The 9391-nt window shown below is 40.8% G+C and overlaps 1 pseudogene; it reads left to right on the top strand.

Annotated features, from left to right (window-relative positions):
- The first annotated feature begins 7988 nt into the window (after nt 1-7988).
- LOC112075775 (zinc finger protein 79-like) lies at nt 7989-9198 on the top strand (annotated as a pseudogene).
- Nucleotides 9199-9391: the final 193 nt, after the last annotated feature.

Consider the following 9391-nt stretch of genomic DNA (forward strand, 5'->3'; position numbering starts at 1 on the left):
GAGAGCGAAAAAGAGAAGAATAAGCAAGACAGACATACCTGAGAAAAACGAGAAAAAGGAAAGAGAACACTTTACTTTGAAAAGAGAGAATGCTATGGAGAATTTAATCGTGTGTAGTATCTCCTAAAGAGAAACGAGAGTGGAGTAAAATCCACTAAAAAAGAGACCACGAGGCCTAAGACTCCCTACTACATCGATGGAGACTCATAAAACCCAAAATTAGTAGGGAGTAGATCCGTAGGAAAAACCCACTTATAAGCACAGTAACCTATAACGAACCTTTGGGAGATGCCGTAAATGGAAGGGAGATCCGTAAGGAAATCAAGAAAGAAAGAATAGCATGGTAGGGTAAATCACTATATAAAAAAGAACCTGCAGTGCGCAGATCTTCGAACTCGTAGGGAGATACTTTAAAACGACACCAGGAGGAGAAGGCGGCGCGTGATTTATTTATGACGAGATCTTCTAGATATGACGCATGATTCTACGACGAGGGGCGAGGAAGTAATACCTAAAAAGTAAGGAACCCGACCCAGAGAAAAAACCACCACTCAAAAATGAGATAGAAGAGGAAGAAAAATCACCTCCTAAAGAAAAAGCGGCAAAAGGAGAATCAAACACTAGCACCCAATGAGACCAGAAAGTTATCAAATTAAAAAAAGGTTTAAAAAGGTTCCACCTCCAAAAAATAACCCGACCGCATGCCTGAAATCAACATAAATGATGTTACTGAGTGAGATTCCTTAAGTACATTCTGTGAGAGGAAAAAATCAAGAAAAACAGCCTATGGAAGGACAAGAAGTTTTTCGTTTGAAAAAAATTGTTTCCAATTCCTACCCCGGACAATGCAGGAGTAAGTTAAGGGCCAAAGTCCGCCTCCAGCCAAAAACCATTTTCTGCACAAATTCTCCGAAGAAAAGAAGAAATCCACTCCTTAACCATCTCCCTGCCATGCCACACCTCGTATAGATCTCCCGTCCCAATTTTTTTTGGGTCACCACATAACCAAGTGACGACAACACCGGAACACTACTCCAATCCGAAGCTAAACAATCAAGAAAAGCGCGAGATAACCCTTCATTGTTTCGGTTCTCATTGGGGGAAAAAAACCAAAACTGGCCCCTTAACAGCAATATTGTGATATATTTTAGCGGTCAAACCCCCAAATCAAGAAGAAAAACCCCCCCTTTTACCCCCCTGGGGACTCCCCGAACTCCTAAGGCCCAATTCTGGTCTTGCCATTGCCACCCCCACAAACAACCAATTAAAAATACCCCAACACAAATATACAATCAATATTCACCTATTTTTTCCCTCATGGGTAAAAAACCATCCCATAGTCCTTCCAACAATACCCCCAAAAAATTTCAAGAAATAAAGAATAAAATAAAATCTTCCTTTCCTGGGGACCATCCCCCCATTGTACACTAACCAAATCTAAAATATTAAAAGAAGAAACCCCCTAGTCCACAACTGAAAATCAATCAGAAAAATACGCGAGATCTTAATTTTTACTATTTTTCACCCGAGCGTAAGCAAATAATTCCAAGAAAAGAAAACAAAAACACAAGAAGAAGCAATAAAAAAAATACGAAAAACTCTTCGAGCGCTCCTGCTCTCATCTTCGTTATCTTCCCCGGAACAATCCGCAAATTGCCACCCCAAAATCCCATTCCTTCAAAATGCTATTAGTACCCAACGATGAACGAAAAAGTGAGTCCTACGTTTTGGGGTCTCACTAGCCTGTAGCCAAGACTACAACTTCTCATTTTCTTAAGCTAGGCGTGAACCCCCCCAAATTCCCTCTAGCGTCCAAGAGAGGGGGGAAAACCGGCGGGTTAATTTATATTAAATTAGCAAAAAAATAAAAAAGATAACCCCTATAGCATGCTTTTTTCTTAGCGCGCCTGACACTGTGCAAGCACCACACACATTCCCCATTCCCACTCCCACAATAAGACCTACCGCTTTGATAAAGTCATGACAAAGAGATAAAACCCACCAATTCGCTTTGGTATTTATATCACACTAATCTCCAAACCCAATTTCTATCCACTCCACAAATCAAAAGACAAACAAAAAAAGAAAAGAAAACCCCTGTTTCCCCGCCTTGGTACAAAATAACACACTCAACCTCGTTTTATTTGAATTTAAAAGTAAATATCACCACAGACTCACTAGAGAATATGGATACATAACTCTCCACTCTGCGTCCACTTAGCGCCCCTCTCTAGGCCGTCGGACACTTGCTCAAACTCTCTTGAGAAAACAACATTCTCAACCTCCTGAACCGTCACCATTACAATTTAGGATAAAAGATAGTAGAAAGGAACTCGATCCTCCTCTGTATAAACTCCCATCCTCCTTCACTACTCACACCAAAAAGTACAAACAATACGCACACAACAACTATGAAGATGTTATATAGCGTCTAAAAAACACACTACCTATCACCTGGACTTTTGTCCTCCTTGCCATTATGAATGATCTTCACGCACCAAATCCTGACTGCAAGAAAGCAGAATAAATATATAACAAAGCCACTCGTCAATCATCGCATCCTCTGAAGACAGGCAAAACCCACACTCAATATCCCCCAACAGTAACCCCCAAAATTCAAAAAAGAACCCGCGGTCCGCCCCGTCAGGGAACAAAATCTACCATATATTCCAACACTACCTTCACAGATTGGACTACGTTTTAGGAAAAAAACCAAGTTAGCACAGATTTAAATGAAGTGAGAATCCACTTATAGCGCTGTAGTAACACCCCTTGATACCAAAATATCGATGGCAACCCAATCACACTCCACACAACCCCCAAAAATTCAAGCAAAATGAGAGACAGTACCCCCCGGTCCCCCTTGAAGCACAAAGAATCACATAGCTCTACCCTATAATAAAACTTGAAACTATTTTAAAATAATCATCTTTGCAGGCAATCAACAATCACAGCCAAATCCATGGATGATAGCAAAAAAAATAGAGAAAATACCCTCGGAGTGTCCCACTCCCGGAAAACAAAATGTCCTTAACTCCCAATTACCCCAACACAAGCCCAAAAGTTTTTTGTACAAGAAAAGAGAACCCCCCATTAGGGACTCTTTTTTTCCCCTAGCTGGGGACACAGCGAATTAAATTCCATCCCATATCCCAAACATAAATTCCAGCAAAAGCAAAAAACCCAACAATACCCTCTTTGCATTCCTGAAAAGGTTTAGAAGGTTTTGTTATATGTAAATGTTTTGTGTTTCTAATTATTCCCTATCACTAATTCACCTAATTGAAGCCTATGCAACCCGCACCCATACACCGCATTTTCCCAGGAACTCACTTAAAAATTTTTTCCCCTTGGTGTAAGATTTTTAACAAAATAGGAATTTTGTAATCAAAAAAATATAATACCAGTTAGCTTATATTAATTCACATCATAAATTTGAAAAGAAAGACAAAGAAGAAATATTTTAAGAAATATGTTTCTGAATATATTTTTTTTCCCTCACCCCGCTTTCCTCAGCCACTATGTAACACCTCATTAAAAGTGGCATTGTCTATATGAGACTAAGTTATATTTAAATCACATATGTATCCTTCTAAACTATATAACAAGCTATCTGAGTTATTAAATATATAATCTCTTACCCCTCTCAAAACGGAATCTAAAAATTAGTTTCAAATTGGCCCAAAGTAAAAATTAAATCCAATCCCAAAAAAAATTTTTAAAAAATCAAACACACAAAAATTTGGGTTTGGGGGGACTAATTAAAAGGGGTTTTCCCAATAAAACTTGGGGGTTAAAAATTTCCAAATTTTAAATCACCAATCTTTAAAAATACTGGTTGTTCTAAATATACTCGCACGTGAAATATATGTACAACTGAAAGAATTTTTTTTTTTTTAAAGTAACACACATGGAAACCACACGTAACAATTAATATGTAATCCATTACATTGAAATCCATACTATGGCGATTTCCCCCCTTAGCACCCCATATGAGAATAGTGAACTAGACACACAGAGAACTCACAAAAAACGAACAGAACAACGAGAACACAAGTAAAGAGGCCCCCCTGGACATCACACTGTGTGATCTGTTTACCTTAAAAAAAAAAGAATTTTAAATTTCAATAATAAAAACAAATAATTGATTTTTTAATTGGTGCCCCAAATAAAAACAAAAGCAGTAAGTAATCCCCTTTTCTACTCTGCATTATCCTCCGCGCGCCATATAACATATCCATAGGTCACCCTCTCGACTCTCACCAGAAAAACACAGTTTGGGGGGGGAACAGTTCAGTTCCAGAGAATAATGTAAAAAATCTGACAACGAATTCTCCTCTCTCCCCCGTGTGTTCCTCCCTGCTTCACCTGCCGTCTCTTATAAAAGTAGCACTAGCAGCTCTGTGTCCCATATCGGAGCACTTTGGGGATCTCTCTGTGTGATTTCCCAGTATCCCCTCCCTGTTTTCCCCGGGGAAAAAAAAAAAAATTTGGGTCCCCTTTTTTTCCCCACAATTTTTTTAAAAAAAAAGGTTTTTTTTTTTTTTTCCCCCTAAAAAAAAACCCTAAAAAAAAAGCCCCCCAAGTTTACCAGCTTTCTATTTTTCTCCTCTATCCTCTAGATTAAATACCTGGGTTGTGTCTTAGTTGAGATAATAGAGCTTCTTAAATATAAAGACCACCCTCCAAGGCCTTATGGGTTATTTTGTGGGGTTTGTAAGTCCCCCAACCATGCCTTTTTTGTACCCCAAGTCTAATTTTTGCCCTCCCCTCTGCTCTGCGGCGCCGCGCCGTCTTGCTATCATATACTGAGGAGACCGTTTGTAAAAAGACTATAAAGCAAAACCGCCTCAGATCCTTCCCAAGCAAAACCTGCAGCGGAATGGAACCCTCCAATACCAAAGTATCAGGGGTTACAACAACACACCGTGGTATAGTTTGTTAGGATTATTTATCCACCCTAAACTCCCCCCCCCCCATTCCCGCGTACTGCCTATTTTTAAGAAAAAAGGTGGGGTATTAATCTAATTTAATTGTATATTTTTTATGCATTATTTGGTTTGTTTTGGTGAGTTTTTTTGGTTTGCCTGCGTGGCCCCCAGTGCTAGGAGTCCCCCGCCCTTGGTCTAATTAACAGTTCCCCCCAAGTAAAAAAAACGACGCTTTGTTGTTTTTATTTGCCTACAACTCGTCGATATAAAGGACTAGTGTATCGGTAAAAAGGAGTTAGAGAAAAAAATAGTTTATTTTTCCAAAGTTAAGTTCCTATGATTGGAGTGTGGTTTTTATGTGTGCATGTTCTATTCGGTTACTTGATGGGTATCAATTATGTCATCCACCCTTCTTTTGATCATATGTGTGGTGCTTACCCCCCCGGAGTTAGATTGTTTGGTTTGTGTGTTGTTTGTTGTTATTGGTGTTGTGTGTGTTCCCGTGGTTTGTTGTTTGTAAGGGGGAAAATTTTCCTTTCTTTTCCCACACTTTTGGGGAAAAGCAATATGGTGTGTTTTTGTTTGTATTTGTGTGGGTGGGTGGGTTGTGTAGATAAGAGGTGTGCGTTGATTGTTCGGCTTGCTCGCTCTCTTGGGTGTTTGGTGTGAGGTGTGGGGGTGGTGAGGGTGGTGCTGGGGTGTTTGTGGTAGGTGGGTTGTGTGTGTGTGTGGTGGTGTGTGGTGGTAATGGCTTTGTGTCTCTCTCGTCGCGCTATACCTTGCGTTGTGTGTTACCATATTGCCGCCTCCCCTTTCAAAAAAGGTCTGTTGTATATTAGTTAGCTATTTGGTGTGTGTGGAGAAGAATACCCCTCCGAAGTGTAGTTTGCTCGCACGACCCAGTATATAAAGATAAATTTCCCACCGACCCGCGGCCACTCCCTTTTTTTCTTTCCAGCCCCAAACGGTATCCTAACCCACGCCCACCGGCTTTTGGGGGGGCGGAACTATATGAATTATAAATCAAAAACAGTTTGGTGTCTTTCTCAAAGACCATTTTGGCTTTCCCACCACGCTTTTTTGAGAGTTTTTTGTATTTCTTCCGCTTTGCAGTTTCCTATGGGCCTACTGATTATTTGTTTCCGGTCCCCAGGGGGTTTTCCACCGCCCCCCCGCTGGACAGACAGTGGGGGGAAAAAAAGCTAAAGTGAGTAATGACAACTCGCTCTGTTGGGATTTTGCCAATTCCCGTAACCCTTCTCACAACCAAAACCAAGGCTGGGATTGTTGCCAACGCTAGGAATTTGTGTTTTTTTCCGTTTTCTTTTTTTTTTTTTTTGTTTAAATTATTATATTTTGTTTTCTCTTCACCTGGTTGGTTTCAAGGAATGGGGGGCGTTAGGTTTGAAGATAGGGGAGAGGATCGCGTCTCACCATTCCCCCTCTTCTTTTCTTTTAAATAATGGATCTTAACATTCTCACAGTATATCCTCATTCAAATCTAACACACAATGACGCGGGGGTTTGAAAAATTTCTTAAAAAAAGTGGTTTTCCCTTGGAAAAAAGGAGGCTTGCTTGCCAACCAACATCCTAAAATATTGTTCTTCCCATAATGAAAAGGAAAACCTGTTTTTTATAATTATTTTCAAATGTATTAAAATGTAAACAGAAAAACCTTATTTAGCTTTTTGCTTTTATTTACTTTTCAGTATTTGCTATGAGACCTGCTAAATTGAGTTCAGGTGGCTCTGTTTCCATTGATGATCCTTGAGATGTTTCTACAATTAAATTGGAGTCCACTGTGGTAAATTCAAATTGATTGGACATCATTTGGAAAGGCACAGCAGCTGTCTATACAAGGTCCGCACAGTTTGACCAGTGCACTGTCACGAGAAAACCAAGCCATGAGATTGAAGTAATTGTCGCGTAGAGCTCCGAGACAGGATTGGTTGGTGCCGGGGGGGGCACAGAATCTGGGGAAGGGGTACAAAACAATTTCTGCAGCATTGAAAGGTCCCCAATGAACACAGTGGCCTCCATCATTTAAATGGAAGAAGTTGGAACCACCAACGACTCTTCCTAGAACTGGCCACTCCAATCAAACTGAGTAATCGGGGGAGAAGGGCTTTGGTCAGGAAGGGACCAAGAACCCGATGGTCACTCTGACAGAGCTCCAGAGTTCCTCTGTGGAGATGGGAGAACCTCCAGAAGGACAACCATCTCTGCAGCACTCCGCACCAATAGGCCTTTATGGTAGAGTGGCCAAGATGGAAGCACTCCCACTCAATAAAAGCGCACTTGACAGCCGTTGGAGTTTGATAAAAGGAGCATAAAGACTCTCAGAGCGCATGAGAAACAAGATTCTCTGGTCTGATGAAACAAGATTGAACTCTGCTTGAATGCTAATCGTCACGTCAGGGGGGGGGTGGAGGAAAGCCTGGGCACCATCTCTACGGTGAAGCATGGTGGTTGGTGGCACCATCTCTACGGTGAAGCATGGTGTGGCAGCATCATGCTGTGGAGATGTTTTTCAGAGGGCACTGGACTGGAGAGACTAGTCAGGATCGAGGGAAAAGATGAAGCGGAGTAAGGTACAAAGAGAATCTTGATGAAACCTGTTCCAAGAGTGTTCAGAGCTAGGTGGGACAGTGGAGATTAGTTTATGAATTGCCTGGCTGGGCTGTGGGATAGTGGAGATTCGTTTATGAATTGCCTGGTTAGGCTGTGGGACAGTGGAGATTAGTTTATAAATTGCCTGGCTGGGCTGTGGGACAGTGGAGATTAGTTTATATATTGCCTGGTTTGGCTGTGGAACAGTGGAGATTAGTTGATTAATTGCCTGGTTGGGCTGTGGGACAGTGGATGTGTAGGAATGATTCAAATAGAACTGTTAACAGCCATTACCCGAGTAGTATTGTGAATAACTAATGGCTATTAACCAATCAGCATCCAGGATCCAAATGTTGTGTTATAATGAAATATCTAGTCTGGATTAAACCTCAATAGGAAGACTGTTTTATCATATGGTTTCATTCAGATCTCTGTTTAACTAAATTTGTTTGTCTTTGGCAGGAGAGAGACCAGACTTTCCCTTTGACAGACGGAAGAGTCCTTCAGGGGAACCAGACCCAGAGACTCCCAAACCAGTGACACGACATCACTGCTCCCTGTGTGGAAGGAGTTTTACCAAGTTAGGGAACCTAAAAGAGCATGAGAGAAAACACACAGGAGAAAAGCCTTTCCAATGCTCCCAGTGTGGAAAGAGATTTTCACGAACTCATGAACTAATATTACATGAAAGGACACACACAGGGGAAAAACCACACAATTGCTCCCAGTGTGGAAAGAGTTTTGCGCAGTTAGGGAACCTAAAAAAACATAAGAGAATACACACTGGAGAGAAACCTTACCCCTGTTCCCACTGTGGAAAATATTTTAGGTTGTCAGAACACTTAAAATCACATGAGAGGACACACACAGGGAAAAAAACACAATTGCTCCCAGTGTGGAAAGAGTTTTTCCCATTCAGCGACCCTGAATCAGCATAAGAGAATACACTCTCAAGAGAAGCCTTACCACTGTTCCCAGCGTGGAAAGAATTTTGCATTGTCAGATAACCTGAAGGAGCATGAGAGGACACACACAGGAGAAAAGCCTTACAAATGCTCCCAGTGTGGAAAGAGATTTTCAAGAACACCGGACCTTAAGAGGCATGAAAGGACACACACAGGAGAAAATCCTTACCACTGCTTCCAGTGTGGAAAGAGTTTTACTGACTTAGATAGCCTGAACATACATAAAATAATACACTCTAAAGAGAAACCGTACCATTGTTCCCAGTGTGGAAAGAGTTTTACTAAGCCAGGGAACCTGAAAAGGCATGTGGACATACACACACAGGGGAGGGTAAGCTCACAGTTTGGAAAGAGCTTTAGTTAGGAACCTAATTGTGGAAAGACATTTTCCCGGACAGAGGACCTGAAATCACATGACAGAATAGACGGGCTGTGTTCTGATGAGTCACTGTGTTCTGACTGATGTTTGACTGTTGTGTTATGGCACATTAAATCATATTGTTTATATGAAATTTAACTCTAAATTAGGCCTCTACTTTTGTTTTAGTTTTTTCCTCTGGAGACATGATCATGTCTAAAATCAGATTCACATTTTAAAATGTGATTAATTGAATACAAGTATGAACCCTTATTAGTCCACAATGTGTTGATTGTAAAAATGATTTGATTAATGCAACATTATCTGAATAAACTGTATAGAACTACATTAGCCACTAGTGGACATTCATTATATACATCTACATCTATGTACTTACAGAAATTAGTTATTCTGAATGGAGGGCTGGAAGGTAGATAACACAACGTATCAGGAGAGGTCTTCTGATTGGTTGAATGGATGTCAGGACAGGTCTCTTCTGATTGGGTGAATGGATGTCAGGACAGGT

This window comes from Salvelinus sp. IW2-2015, unplaced genomic scaffold (genome assembly GCF_002910315.2).
Source record: "Salvelinus sp. IW2-2015 unplaced genomic scaffold, ASM291031v2 Un_scaffold3383, whole genome shotgun sequence".
In the NCBI taxonomy this organism is placed as follows: Eukaryota; Metazoa; Chordata; class Actinopteri; order Salmoniformes; family Salmonidae; genus Salvelinus; species Salvelinus sp. IW2-2015.